Below are 15,280 nucleotides of genomic sequence, written 5' to 3' on the forward strand. Positions count from 1 at the left end.
AGTACTGACTACACTGACTGAGAGCCAGTGTGGTGTAGTAGTTAAGAGTGGTAGTCTCGTAATCTGGGGAACCGGGTTCGCGTCTCCGCTCCTCCACATGCAGCTGCTGGGTGACCTTGGGCCAGTCACACTTCTTGGAAGTCTCTCAGCCCCACTCACCTCACAGAGTGTTTGTTGTGGGGGAGAAAGGGAAAGGAGATTGTTAGCCGCTTTGAGACTCCTGAAAGGGAGTGAAAAGGCGGGATATCAAATCCAAACTCTTCTTCTTCTTCTCCAGATTTTCAGGCATGGTTCTCTCCCAGCCCGACCTGGAGATGTTGGGGATTGAGCATAGGGTTTTTCCAAGCAAGGGAGATGCTCTGCTGCTAAGCTAGTCCTTCCCAGGAAGGCATGGCTTCCTGAAGCATAGCATGTCAAGGTTGAAGGTTCGATCCCCCTATGGGACAACTGCATGGCAGGGGGTTGTACTAGATGATCCTCAGGGTCCCTTCCGACTCAACAGTTCTATGATTCTATTATCTCTTTCAAGAGAAATAAAGTGTCTCGAGGTTTTTATTTTTTTAGGTGTAGAAACAAAGCTCATGAAAAATGATGCTATCCCGTCCTTTTTGCCACATTTGCTTCGTTGTGCATGCCTCATCTAATAGCTGGGCAATATCAATTCGGTGGTAGACACACACTGAGAAGGGAAACTTTTTTGCCAAGGGGATTTAAGACCTACCTTCCCCATGGAATTCCTGCCTTTTCTTCCACAGTTCTGTATTGCTCTGTGGAACTCTCAGCGACCAGATGGAGAGGCTGTGGCCTCAAATTAATTTGCAGTGGTGCTTAGTCTTCTTGGGTTACGCAAGCGCAAAAAGAAGGTCCTGTTCTGCATCTGAAAGATTCTGGGACTTTGGCAAGCCACCTAAAGAAGGGAACATCAGGAGCATGGCACAAAGGATGTGCATAGGAGTTAACAACAACAATTTATTATTTATACCCCGCCCATCTGGCTGGGCTTCCCCAGTGACTCTGGGCGGCTTCTAACAAAATATTAAAATATCGTAATGCATCAAACATTAAAAGATTCCCTAAACAGGGCTGCCTTCAGATGTCTTCTAAAAGTCTGGTAGTTGTTGTTCTCTTTGACATCTGGTGGGAGGGCGTTCCACAGGGCAGGTGCCACTACCAAGAAGGCCCTCTGCCTGGTTCACTGTAACTTGGCTTCTCGCCGGGAGGGAACCGCCAGAAGGCCCTCAGCGCTTCTCCTGCAGGTCTTGCCCCCCTTTGAAGTACAGTGGTACCTCGGGTTACATACGCTTCAGGTTACATACGCTTCAGGTTACAGACTCCGCTAACCCGGAAATAGTGCTTCAGGTTAAGAACTTTGCTTCAGGATGAGAACAGAAATGGTGCTCCAGCGGCGCGGCGCAGCAGCAGCAGAAGGCCCCATTAGCTAAAGTGGTGCCTCGGGTTAAGTACAGTTTCAGGTTAAGTACGGACCTCCGGAACGAATTAAGTACTTAACCCGAGGTACCACTGTAGTTACTGAGACTGAAGGTTTTGCAGTCATCGTCCCCCCCCCCCAATAATGAAGAAAAAACCTTGTTTACCAGAGAATTAGGCCAGTCACTAGGAACAGTGGCAGCTCTTTCAAATCTCCTTAACCTCCCCGCCCCAAGAATATATATCTGTAAATGTTTATGCATCTATCAAAAAATGGTGATTGGATACTGACAAAAAGAGCCTAATTGATCTTTTGCAACTATTGTACATTTAAAAAAACAAAAACTCTGCCATTCCCAGCAGACTACATACTGAATTAACTTCAACTTTCCATCGGTCTAGTCTGGAAGGATCAACTGAAAAAAAACAACACAATAAAAGTAGACTACTGCATTGTTCCATTTCTGCAAATAATCCAGTTATTCCACATCTAAGACAGGAATCGTTTCGAATTTGTAAGCCTGAGTTTTAAACCTCCTGGAAATAATTGTTTCCTACAGAGCACCCCTGAGCTGTGCAAGCATGTTGCCATGAGCCAGGATTGTTGAAATTATATGGGAACCCTGCAGGCAACAGCTGGGTCCTGCTACATATTCGAAAATGACCGATAATAAGCACCATGGAGATTCCCTTAATACCAGTAATAGCAGTGTCAGTTAAGTCACCCCGCCGAAAGCATGTGTTTTACATTACTCTCCATTCCTGACTTGGTGGGTCAGAATGGGGAGCAAGCAATGCCAGTACAGCAAACTTCCAAGTTTACTGAGAATTAGCTCATATATATAATCTGGAGATCTCAAACTTCCCCTAAAACTTTAAGCTGTAATGATGACGATGATGATGATGATGATGATGATGATGATGATGACAGCGACATAAATAATGCAGGGCACTTCATGCAAATCCGTCTTAACCCCTCCCCTGCTGCTAAGAAAGAAAGGTTGGCTCCCCGCTCAAACAGTCACCTGGAACATATTTCCAAGATCTCCTTGCTAATCCAATTTCCCATCCGCCACCCCAAAACCCTCCGACGAAATTGAAACGGCATTCTATGATCCTCATTCACTGGGGTCCTGCCCCTTGAAATCTGTCACCGAGGCTGTGGTGAACAGCATAGGAAGACGCTTTTCGAAAGAATCGGGAGGTATTATTTTCAATTTAGTTGGTCCTATAATTCCATGAGCTGGTATCTGTAAGCAATTTTCCAATAGACTATTCCCCTGCCTAAAAAGCAGAAACATCACCTTGCCAACAAAGGTCCATATAGTTAAAGCTATGGTTTTCCCAGTAGTGATGTATGGAAGTGAGAGCTGGACCATAAAGAAGGCTGATCGCCGAAGAATTGATGCTTTTGAATTATGGTGCTGGAGGAGACTCTTGAGAGTCCCATGGACTGCAAGAAGATCAAACCTCTCCATTCTTAAGAAAATCAGCCCTGAGTGCTCACTGGAAGGACAGACCCTGAAGCTGAGGCTCCAATACTTTGGCCACCTCATGAGAAGAGAAGACTCCCTGGAAAAGACCCTGATGTTGGGAAAGACTGAGGGCACAAGGAGAAGGAGACGACAGAGGACGAGATGGTTGGACAGTGTTCTCGAAGCTACAAACATGAGTCTGACCAAACTGCGGGAGACAGTGGAAGACAGAAGTGCCTGGCGTGCTCTGGTCCATGGGGTCACGAAGAGTCAGATACGACTAAACAACTAAACAACAATTCCCCTGCCCTGTAACAACTATAGTTGTTAAGAGGCCATTTTCAGGATCCTGTGCGCCTTTATATGCTATTGTATGGGTCGGACTCTTAATATGCAGATCAACTTCTCCTCTTGCTGCAGAGAGTGTGGCACAAACCAGATTAAAACACACTACACAAGGAATGTTTAAAAGCCACTGCTGCCTCTGCCTCATGAATTAGTGAAAGGAGGGGGTTCTGGAGGGTGGGTACTGTCACTGAGAAGGCCTGCTTCCAAGCGACACTCTTGCAAAGGACTAGCAGAGTCTCCTCTGAAGATCTTAAAAGATCAACTTCGTCTGCCCTGGGGAGGCTGCTAGGTACCTGGTTCCAGGTTACTTATGGCTTTAAATGCCTGCAGCAAAACCTCAGAATTGAGTCGGTAGCTAAAAGGCAGCCAATGCAGATTTTTCTCAGTATGATGTAATATGTGTAAAAGCTCAGCATCCTCAGTTGGTAGAGCACAAGACACTTAATCTCAGGACCACTGGTTTGGGCAAACACATTAGGCAAAAATATTCCTGCATTGCAAGGGGTTGGACTAGACTGATGACTCTAGAATTCTGAGATTCTATCCTCACAACTGCATATTGCACGAATTCCCTACTTTTGCTGTTAGTTCTTGCCATACAGTTGGTATGTGGGTCAATCTTAAGGAAAAATTTAATGCATCTCAACGGACAAAGATCTGGTCCATCATCTCTTTTAGACTGGTCTCTGCCAGCATCTTGGAGAATTCTTTAAAAGTCATCCATTGGTGGTATTTTTTCGCCAGTGTGTTTGGTTCTTATTGCAAGATCAGGATCTCCCTTGTGCTGGTGGGGCTGTGGAAACACATGGTGGAGTCCATAAATTTTGGAAACGAATTATTGCAGAGATCAGTACACAATGTGATTCTAGGCCCTACTCGTATGTGTTTTATCTGTTTTTGGTAAAGGCGATGTGGATCTTATATGTAAACAGTTAATTGTATATCTGGCAGCTGCTCATTTAGTAATCGCTCAGGGCTGGAAAGATGCTTTGTGTTATACCTAGATAACTGGTTCAAGAAAGTTATGCTCTCTGCTATTTCACAGACATTGACATGTAATCTTTGTGTTGCTAGGGGTTACGCCAGGCCAGGCTTCCTCAAACTCGGCCCCCCAGATGTTTTAGGACTACAACTCCCCCACCCTGGAAGAGTGGCAGATGAAAGTGATGGACTTTATGGAATTGGCGGAAATGACTGGCAGAATCCGAGACCTGGGAGAAGAGTTGGTGGAAGAAGATTGGAAGAAATTTAAAGATTATTTGCAGAAACATTGTAAAATTAATGAATGTTAAAATGATGTTGGATTGGAAATAAGTGGTATTAGCAACAAAGTTAATAAGAATATGCAAAAATGAATTGATAATGGATGAAAATATAGTTATAAAATGTTAAGATATAGAGTTAAGATAAATGAAAGAGGGTAAGGATTTGCTGATTTGATTATTTAAATGGGAATACAAGAAGGGGAGGTGTGAGGAGGTCAAAGAAACCAGCAAATGAGTTTTAAGTTATGAAAAATGGAATTGTTTTTAATTTTTCTTTTTTTCTTTTTTTGCTTTTGTATGTTGTATCTTTTTCTTTTTTCTTTTATTATGTGTTTTTGTATTTATGTTTTTGTAAAACTTCCAATAAATATTTCTTTTTTAAAAAAGGACTACAACTCCCATCATCCCTAGCTAACAGGACCAGTGGTCAGGGATGATGGGAATTGTAGTCCCAAAACATCTGGAGGGCAGAGTATGAGGAAGCCTGGGTTACGCTGACCCTTCTGATTTCACCCGTTTTGGGAGTTATTTATTAAATATATGACACCTGCAGTGACATAGTTGGCAAATTCCTTCGAAATATGATAGTTTGGCAGTGTCTGTAAACAGGCAAGACCTTTCTTCCCTCTTTGCCCCATTTTCTTCATTGTAATTTGTGTTTTTATACCCTATTTATAATTTTATACTTTTATAATTTCATAATTGTACCCAGTTGATTTACTTCCTGGTTGTTGTTGTTTTTTAAAAAAATCTTCTTACTTTATCATCAAAATTTCATTGTGTTGTATACATATGATTTTGTTGTTAATGTCCATTTTTCTTTTTGTGTATATTGTATTTAGAAAAACAATGTAATGTAATATATAGATCACCATCACAATGTGTCAGGCCTCAGGGAATCCGATCCCCCTCTCCCCACCCCCATGGCAGGCTGCCAGGGATTAAGTAGACAAGAAAGCTCTTACCAAGTCTTTTATTCAATATTCACAGAGAGAGGCTTAGGAATGCTGTCTCTTGGAGTACTGGCATTGCTCCGGGTAATCTCCACTCCCCCTTCCCTTCTCATTCGTCCCCGCTGCCACCGCCCCCTTACGGAGGCAGCTTAAGGCCAATTGCCTCTTCGCTCTTTGCTCTCCCACTTTCACTGCTCGCCAGGTTCTGGGAGAAGGGAGGTCTGGAAAGCTTTCTAGTGATGACGTGACAGCCAGCTGCTCCTGCTCGGCTTCTCTCCCCTCCTCTTCCCCTGTTATTTCCCAGCTTTGCCCCTCTTCTACCTCTGAGCCGTGCTCTTCTGCAAACCACTGCTGTAAATCAATACTGCTTCCCTCTTCTCTGGAAGGTTCCACCGTTCCTCTTCAGCCCAATCCCTGACACAATGCTGTGTCCAGGAACGGTTGCACTCGGTGCACCAACCAAAATCAATTAATTGTTCCAAGCCACTGAGGTCATGTGGACCTGTAGTGATGGATCTAAGTGCACCCGAAAATTAGGCACTTGCTCCATAAGATGGAGTACCCCCCCTCCAGAGCTGGTACACCGCCCAATTCCTGGTCCAGGGAGCAGCGCGTCCATAATGCCCAGATCTTGTCAGACTTCAGTCACCGTTTAATACCTTTCAACCAGCCCATGACTACATGCACACATCACTTCCAGACGTGTGCAGAAATTGAGGTGGGCATCATCAGCATACTGACACCTTGTCCCTAAATGACTACCTACCGCCACTGATATTAAATAATATTGGGAACAAAAGCATGCCGTGCCACCTCCTCGCACAACAGCAGGTTGGCTGGGGCTGATAGGAGTTGGGAGTTTGAAAAGATCTGGAAGACGCCAGGTTGAGAAAGGCTGGCACACACCAATGCATCTCAAAGCCTATTGCAGGCTGAAAAGCAAAGCATATGTATATGGTTGGATCCTGGACATCATCGTACTTTGAGCAGACCCACTGAAATCAATGGGACTCAAGCTGGCCATGACTAATGTAGGACCCATAGATTTCAGTGGGTTTACTCTTCAAGTGTAATTTATGTCCAGGAACCAACTCAGAAAGAGAAATGAGAAACAGCATTTCAAAAGTATAGGAAGTGAGGGTGCCAACTTGAATAATATATTGGGTGGGGGAGTCGAGGTAAGCCCCGCCACACACAAGCCATCACAAGATGTGGCACACTAATAATAATAATAATAATAATAATAATAATAATAATTCATAAATAAATAAATAATAAAAATAATTTATTTATTTATGCCCCACCCATCTGGCTGGGCTTCCCCAGCCACTCTCGGTGGCTTCCAAAAAAATATTAAAATACTGTAATACAGCAAACATTAAAAGCTTCTCTAAATAGGGCTGCCTTCAGATGTCTTCTAAAAGTCTGGTAGTTGTTGTTCTCTTTGACATCTGGTGGGAGGGTGTTCCACAGGGTGGGTGCCACTACCAAGAAGGCCCTCTGCCTGGTTCCCTGTAACTTGGCTTCTCGCAGTGAGGGAACCGCCAGAAGGCCCTCGCGTTGGACCTCAGTGTCCGGGCAGAACGATGGGAGTGGAGACGCTCCTTCAGATATGCTGGACCAAGGCCGTTTAGGGCTTTAAAGGTCGGTCCCAACACTTTGAACTGTGCTCAGAAATGTGCCATTTAAATGACAATGCCCATCAACTGAGGGCGCTGCCCCCTCAAATGCTTTATGGGGGGGAGGTGAAGGAACCTTGGCCCTTATGATAGGAAGGTTTTTCGTTTTGGTATCCATTTTCTAAAGCGTCCTGGTAAAGTATTGCTTCACTCTGCCTCGGATAAGGATTGTCTATGATACATGGGGAGGGGGGGAAACTCAAGTTCTCAAGTTACCGCAAATAGCAGTAACAAAACAGCAACATATTCTGCATCTGAACCTTGCTTCTTTTTCTGCAGGGCAGCCAAACCTTTAGAAACGAAAAGCGCCGCGGTTTAATACGAAACCCAGGGTTTCTCTTGCAAATTCACACACACACCCTGCACACACATCTGGCTCTTTCTCTGCCCGTCAGCCTTGCATCCGCTCGGGCGACGGAGGCGTCTGCTGCCCGCCGAAGAAGCCGCGGCCTGGTCCCCTCCCCGTCGTGGAACTGGAGCCACCGGCAAAGTTTACGCAGAGCAGCACGCGACCGGCGTGTGGCGGAGAGTTCGCAACAGCGGCGCCTGGTGTTCCGCAAAACCGGGCGCAGAGGCGGAGGGAGGAGTCACAGAGGGCGGGGAAACCGGGGGAGGGGTGACGTGGGGGATGGGCGGTTGGCGCGCTTGCTACCTCGGGGATAGGCGGCGTGGAGGAGTCCAGAAAGCTCGAGCAGAGGCTTTCCTGTGCAGGGGCAAAAGGGGAGCCGGAAAGTTGGGGGGGGGATCAGCCGTGCGCATAGCAAGCAAAGGGGTGCGCAGTGCAAAATAATAAAATAAAAAATTGAAATGGAAAATAGAGGGAAAGAGTCAGCAGCAAACTTCGAGGGGGACGAGCATGAACGAGTTTGCGCATCTAAGATCACCAAAGTGAAGCGGGGGGGGGGGGAGAGATACCGCTTGTGCATGTAGCTTGGTAGCGACGCATTATTCCTACCACCACCCCTTAAATAAAAATAAAAGCAATTAAGTTGATGGTGAGAACTCTGAATTGTTTTCGATTGGCGAAGTTTTCGAAGGTGCCTTTGCGCCCCTTTCCCACTACTCTGCGCCCAGTTACAAGAGGCGGCGGCGAACAGCAAAGAGCACAATGTGTTTCTTGTTAAGCAGCCCAGCCCGGCTTTCCCCTTTCTCTTTTTCTGTATGGGTTACATCGTAATATTAAGCTGCAAGTTTAAGTTCTGGACAAACAATCTCTTGTTGCATCTCTAGGGCGCGGGGGGGGGGTTGATGAATTCCCACAGATGATGTTGCCCAAACAGTGATCGGCTTGTGACTTGATTTCCAGCATCATGATGGCTGGTTGGTGTGTATGTATGTGTGTTTTGTGTGTGTGTTTGTGTGAGTGTGTGGAAATGGAAGGAGGGAAGTGGGGCGGGGAGGAGAGGTCAGTACAGAAAAGAGCTTTGAAGGGAAAAGGCTGCCTACAGCAGGATTGTTTCTACAAGCTAATTGTACTGAGTGCAGCTGCACAAAGCTGGATCAACAGTAATAGAAGGCGGCGCAGACTTCCTGACGCCAGCCCTGCAGAGCTCCCACCAACACTGGCAATTCCAGATTGTTTTCCAGACCTTATCTCTCCCTAGTTAATTTCTTTCGCTCGCTCCAGTTTTGTGACCGGAACAAAAGTAACAGCAGAATCCTTTGTGAAAGCAGGAAAAAAAAGGGGGGGGGAATGCTGTTCGAGATCAGTGCACTTCACAGATTTCTGCAGCAATGTTTCGCAGGCATTCCTCTCCTACCCCAGCCAGAGTGCGCGCGCCTCCATGAGCTGTCCTTCTCCCCTCGTTTTCTAAAACTTTTCTCTCTTTGAACAGATGGGCAATGCGATGCAAACAACAGTAAACAAAACAACAAAACCAGTTTCCAAGTCACTGTCCTGGTTGTAAGTCGGACAGGGTTCACGCAACCCCTGCCCTGTGCAATTCTCGATCTACTGTATTTACAGTGCAAATTCTATGGCATGTATGCATGCGCAAGCAAACCTTTCTCCAGGTAAGCGCGTGTAGGACTGTGTAGCGACTCGAAACACAAGCATGTGGGATTCTGTCAAGAACCAGAAAATGCTGGGATCCTGCAGGTTCTAATAATAACACCCTTGCATTGCATTGTTGCGGCACTATAAGAACTGGTTTTGAGTTTGCAACCCGCCACCCCGCTTTTTTAAAAAAATTGAGTGCTTCATCCCCGTCATTCGGCTGTTTCCACATTAAAGCCACTCCCCATTAGAGTGTGTGAGAGGTTTGTGAACCCGGCGAAGCAACGACTTCAACCTTAATCATTCATCCAGGTAACATGTTCCTAAGAAAGCAGAACCACTTGTGACAGCCTTGCAATTAAATATATAGGTAGTTAACAGCGTGGTGCTGATAATGCCTGCGTTGTTGGGGGGGGGGGCTGGGCAAGATTATCCTCAGGCTCCCTTCCGACTCTACAATTCTATTATTCTATATAACCTTAATTACATAGACCTGCTTTTAATACCCCCAAAAAGAAAACCCCTTTCTTTTGAGTGTCTTTAGGATTTTGGAGAGTGCGCCCAAAATGGATTGGGGAACAGGAAACTTTTCAAACATCCGCGAAAGTCACTATTATTCAACTCCCCACCCACACACGCAACAAAAAAATAAATAAATTTCCATGATCCTTATATTGGACACAAATACACGCAAATGCCTATGTAACCTGTGCCAGAAATTATCACGGGACTAGAAAAATATCCCAGCCGCAGAAGCAGTTTAGGGGTGCAACCGTGTTGCGGCGGCGCTTTCCGTTCTTCCGCGGCGGCGCAGACTGGCGGCGAGCGGCGTTTCTCTCTGCGCGCTGCGTCCGCAGAAGGAAAGCCTCCCGGGCCCGCTTCGCTCCTTTCCTCAAGCGCAAGCGCGCACCAACACACCGTTGCAAAGAACAAGCAAGCGAGGGGGGGGGGAGGAGAGCGCGAGCTGCACTGCAGGTGCGGGTGAGAAAAAAGCGCGCCGCTGCTGCTGCCAAGCCTGGGCCGGGCCGGGCCCCGCCTTTTGCAGCCTCCCCCAGCCCCGGGCCGAGCCCCGGTCTCCATGACAGCCGCCTGAGAGGCGCCGCCGGCCTGGACCGGGAGGGAGGGCAGGCAGCGGGGGAGCGACGTCACGGGGCTGGCGCCGCCGAGTCGGGCCCGGCCTCTGGGTGGGAAGGAAGGAGGGAGGGAAGGCAGGCAGGCGGTGGGAGGCCTGCCCGGAGGAGCGGGAAGGGAGCCGCAGGAGGAAGGAGGCGCTCGGCTGGGGCGCGTACGGCGGCGTTAGGGGAAGCCCCCTCTGCAGCCGCCGCTTGCTGCCCGTGCCAGTCCGGGTGCAGGAGGCTGGGATTTGGGGGAGGGAGGGGCGGGGCGTCCTTTTTATTGCTCACTTATGGGGGGGTGAAAGGAAGTGGGTCGTGAAGAGAGAGGCCGGGCTGAGGGGCTTTCCCCCGCCACCCCTTTTTTGAGGCGCAGGAGCTCCTAAGCGAGATTCTTTGCACACTTAGCCCTCGCCCCCCTCTTGCAAGAAACAGGAGAAACAGCCTCTCTTTTTTCTCACCACCTCACCCCCCCTCCAATTGTGTACCTCCCTCCGCCGCTTCCCTGTAAAAGGAACCAGAGGCGGGTATTAGAGTTGGAAGGGACCCCAAGAGTCATCTATACCAAACCATAGCTGTCAACGTTTCCCTTTTTTTAAAGGGAAATTCCCTTATTCCGAATAGGATTCCTCGCAAGAAAAGGGAAAAGTTGACAGCTATGTACCAAGCCCCTGCTAGGCTGGGATCTCTGCCTGCGTGAACCCGCGACCCTGAGGTTAAGAGTCATGGTCTCACTCTCCTCACGCCCCGGTGAAAGAGGAAGAAGATGGGCACCCATTGCATACATAGACGGCTCCCACGCCTCGTCCTTGCCATCAAAGGTGGCGCAAACGCTTTTTCCTCAAGCGGACGCTCACTGTTCTCTTTCATGTGACACAAGAAAAGCTGAGAGGGGAAAGATTGGCAGGCTCCACCATTTGGATGGGCGGCTTTTACATCAGGCCCTAAACAAACTGTTTGAATTCCCAACCAATTTAACTCTGAAGCCATTCTTAGAAAGGACTTCTTATTCCAGCTTGCAATACGTTTCAGAGCCCTAAAGAGGAGGTTCTCGGAATGCACTGATTTTAGTCTTCAGGACACCACACAAGGATTTGGGTGCTTTTTCCATCTGTTGTGCCTTATTTTTTGCAACTAAGGAAGCAGTCTCCTGAGTATGGGAAGCCAGCATGAATACCGTATTTTTCGCACCATAGGACGCACTTTTTCCCTCCTAAAAAGCAAGGGAAAATGTGTGTGCGTCCTATGGAGCGAATGCAGGCTTTCGCTGAAGCCTGGAAAGTGAGAGGGGTGGGTGCGCACCGACCCCTCTCGCTCTCCAGGCTTCAGGAAGCTATCCGCTAGCCGTGGGAGACCCAGCTCTCCCACGACTAGCGGAGCGCTGCATTAATCCCGAAGCTTGGGGCCTGCGGAGCTCAGCGCACCCCAAGCTTCTGGGTGCCGGCAAGGTCTCCGCTAGCCGTCTAGACCTTGCCGGCACCCAGAAGCTTGGGGCGCGCTGAGCTCCGCAGCCCCAAGCTTCGGGATTAGCGCTCCGCTAGCTGTGTCTAGGCTGCGGATAGCAGCCTGCTTCCCGGAGCGTCGGGCGCCCTGAAAGCAGAGCGCCCGGCGCTTCGGGAACTCATCCGCAGCCTAGGCAACCCTGCGGGAGATCCCGCAGGGATGTCTAGGCTGCGGATAGCAGCCTGCTTCCCGGAGCGTCGGGCGCCCTGAAAGCAGAGCGCCCGGCGCTTCGGGAACACATCCGCAGCCTAGGCAACCCTGCGGGAGGTCCCGCAGGGATGTCTAGGCTGCGGATAGCAGCCTGCTTCCCGGAGCGTCGGGCGCCCTGAAAGCAGAGCGCCCGGCGCTTCGGGAACACATCCGCAGCCTAGGCAACCCTGCGGGAGGTCCCGCAGGGATGTCTAGGCTGCGGATAGCAGCCTGCTTCCCGGAGCGTCGGGCGCCCTGAAAGCAGAGCGCCCGGCGCTTCGGGAACACATCCGCAGGGTGGGGAGCCCTGCAGGAGTTCCCTGCAAGGCTCCCCAAGCTGCGGATAGCAGCCTGCCGCCCGGCGGGTGGGGCGCCCTGAATCAGAGCGCCCCTCGCGCCGGGCAGACATCCGCAGGGTGGGGAGCCCTGCAGGAGTTCCCTGCAAGGCTCCCCAAGCTGCGGATAGCAGCCTGCCGCCCGGCGGGTGGGGCGCCCTAAATCAGAGCGACCCTCGCGCCGGGCAGACATCCGCAGGGTGGGGAGCCCTGCAGGAGTTCCCCGCAAGGCTCTCCAAGCTGCGGATAGCAGCCTGCCGCCCGGCGGGTGGGGCGCCCTGAATCAGAGCGCCCCTCGCGCCGGGCAGACATCCGCAGGGTGGGGAGCCCTGCAGGAGTTCCCCGCAAGGCTCCCCAAGCTGCGGATAGCAGCCTGCCGCCCGGCGGGTGGGGCGCCCTGAAGCAGAGCGCCCCTCGCGCCAGGCAGACATCAGCCAGCCCCACAAGCTCGGGGGACAGCAGGGAGGCGCAGCGCCACTATCCCGCTGTTCCTCGACCTGGTTCGGTTTCCCTGACCTGCTTTTGGGGGGGGAAATAAAGGGAATTTTTTTTCCTTTATTTCCCCCCCAAAAAACTAGGTGCGCCCTATGGTCCGGTGCGTCCAATCGTGCGAAAAATACGGTAACTCTGGTTTAAATGTTAAGCTAGTGCAAACTACACCGGATCTGTTTCAGAGCAGGGCTATTGCCATTTGAGTTGGCCTAAGCCGGGCAGAGGAAAACAAGCCTTTAACAGAGTTTGACTTACACCACACTTTTTGCCAGGCTCCTAAATTCTGGCAGGTTGCCACGCCACATGACCAAGCTGAACAGAGTTAGGATACAGCTTAAAAAAATCCGGCACGATCCCACTCTCCTGGAACGGCCATTTTTCAGAGCTTACTCCAGCAGAAGTTTCACTGGTCTCAGCTCAGTTGACTTGAGGCTGGCATATCTCCAACTGAGTTGGGGTTGGGGACTTGCTGCCAGCATGGCCCAGCTGAGCTGGGATTTAGTATGCTGAGCCAAATATCCACTGCATCTTAACTCATCCCAGCAGACCTATGGCTAGGATTGTACCCAACCTAGCTTGATGAGGTAGAAACAATCGAGCATTGAACCGGAGCGCTGGAATGCAAATAGGCTTGCAGAGCTGTACAATCTAGTTTAGATTTAGGTTGCAATGAGAATAAACCCCTCTGAATGCAGCAAAAGACTTCTGAATAAGCATGCATGTGACAGCTTAGTTTCTGGAGAACACTAGTGCACAGTTTCTCAGTAAAATACAATTGGATATTAAAGTAGCTTCCAACGGAAAAGAAAATGCTCAAGAAGATAACATAGCCCATGGTTCGCCTCAAGCACAGCAACACTTCAAAAGTATTTATAGTAATAAATTGCTTACAAAGGTTAATATATAAGTAATTGTGTAAATATGGTAGTGGAAGTGGTAAGTGTATACTAAAGTAATTTTTATCAAAGAGTGTCCATCCACAAGTTCTCTAGCACTGATTTCAGTGGAAGAGATTTAAGCATCCAAAGTGTTTCATAAATGTCATGTGCCAAATTAGTTTGGCTTTAACAATGGTTTTGGCCCTCTGTTTAAGACGCTATCCTCTGTATTTCAAAGTGACTGCAGTATATCCTGCCAGCCTACCTATTTTTTACCTTTCCCTACCTATGAATGTTCTTGGTTGTTATTTTTTTCCTTGAGCATACAGTAACAAACCAGTGATAAAAGTCTGTTCAATTTGCATACAGTCTCGTCTGAAATAAAAACATGAAGTGATGAAGTCTGACATAGCCAGAAAAATGTATCTCGGAAGACCTCAAACACAGGCTAAGAAATCAGCTGATCATAAGGAAATATTGTGGGGGTTAAGTCCTTGGGGGCAAAATCATGTGTTTTGGTGTGTTTTTTTACTAGCCATCGTACGTATTTAAGAAATAAAATTGTCATGAACATTATTTTGTTGCTAAAAGATATGGCTGCGATCTTGCATGTTGCTTAAGGCTGAAGTCTGAAAAGCACTCTTGTTAAGTAGCAACTCTCACTGAGCTCATTCGCTTCTGAGTAAGCATACTTAGGGGTCATGCTGCATGGATCATGGCCTTCCACTGGATTTAAGTAGCCTAACAGCTGGATTGCAGTTTTAAAGTGCAGCCCTGTGCTTTGTTACTGAGAACTCTTCGGTAGAACTTCCATATTATCTGCGTAGCATTACAGGGTCAATTAATCTTTTCTTTAGCATAAGGCATAGTAAAGCTTCAATTAAATGAGTGGCAAAGTACACAGGAAACACTACCAGGTCAGTTCCTTAGTCCATCTAGTCCTGCATTGTCTACTGGCAGCCATCCTCCAGGGTTTCCAGCCTTGGATGGGGATGCTAAACACTGAACCTGTGCTATAACTCGGCATTATGGGCGTAGACAGGGGGGCAGGTGCCCCCCTAAATCAAGTAAATAAATAAAAATACTTCATCATTGGCCAATTGTGTTGCAGATAACTCAATTCTGCCCCAACAAAAAGCCTGTCCCCCTGGCCACGCCCATGCTCTGTACCCAGGTACCCTGATTAGGAATGTAAGTGTAGTCTTGTGGCAGAGAAGCCACATACTTTGGGGAGGAGGAAAAAGTGGGGAAAGGGTTGAGCGACAGCAAGTCCAGGGTCATATCTTGGTTGGTTGGTGGAAGCAGCTACTGCCCTTCAACCTATTATGTTCCGTTCCAAGAACATGTAAGCTGGCACTCAGTGATTACAGCCACTTGCGTGGAGTGCAATTTTATTTCCCTTGCAGGGTGGGAAAAGAACGTTTACAAACAATAACGCCACATGAGGAAATGTCATTGGGATGTTAACAATCCACATCTTTTTTTTAACAACAACAAAAAATATATATAGGGGAGGAGCACCACCTGTACTCATTATGGGAGAGAGTTGCTCACAAATTATGAGCTGGATCAAAAGGCAAAAAAGTGGGAGAGAGGAACATGAGGGATAGCAAAACCTGAAGACCTT

The 15,280-nt window shown here is 48.4% G+C and overlaps 1 long non-coding RNA gene across 3 annotated transcripts in view; it reads right to left on the reverse strand.

The window, feature by feature from the left end:
* LOC128410148 (uncharacterized) overlaps nucleotides 1–15,280 on the reverse strand; it is a 34,286-nt gene that overhangs the window by 17,558 nt on the left and 1,448 nt on the right. For 2 of the 3 annotated variants that reach the window (XR_008329399.1, XR_008329398.1), the window contains exon 2: nucleotides 722–907. This is a non-coding gene — a long non-coding RNA (uncharacterized LOC128410148). Of the gene's footprint in view, nucleotides 1–721; nucleotides 908–7,507; nucleotides 7,701–15,280 lie in introns of those variants that run through there. The other variant, XR_008329400.1, reaches the window with a different exon arrangement.

Source organism: Podarcis raffonei, chromosome 3 (assembly GCF_027172205.1).
Source record: "Podarcis raffonei isolate rPodRaf1 chromosome 3, rPodRaf1.pri, whole genome shotgun sequence".
Lineage (NCBI taxonomy): Eukaryota > Metazoa > Chordata > Lepidosauria > Squamata > Lacertidae > Podarcis > Podarcis raffonei.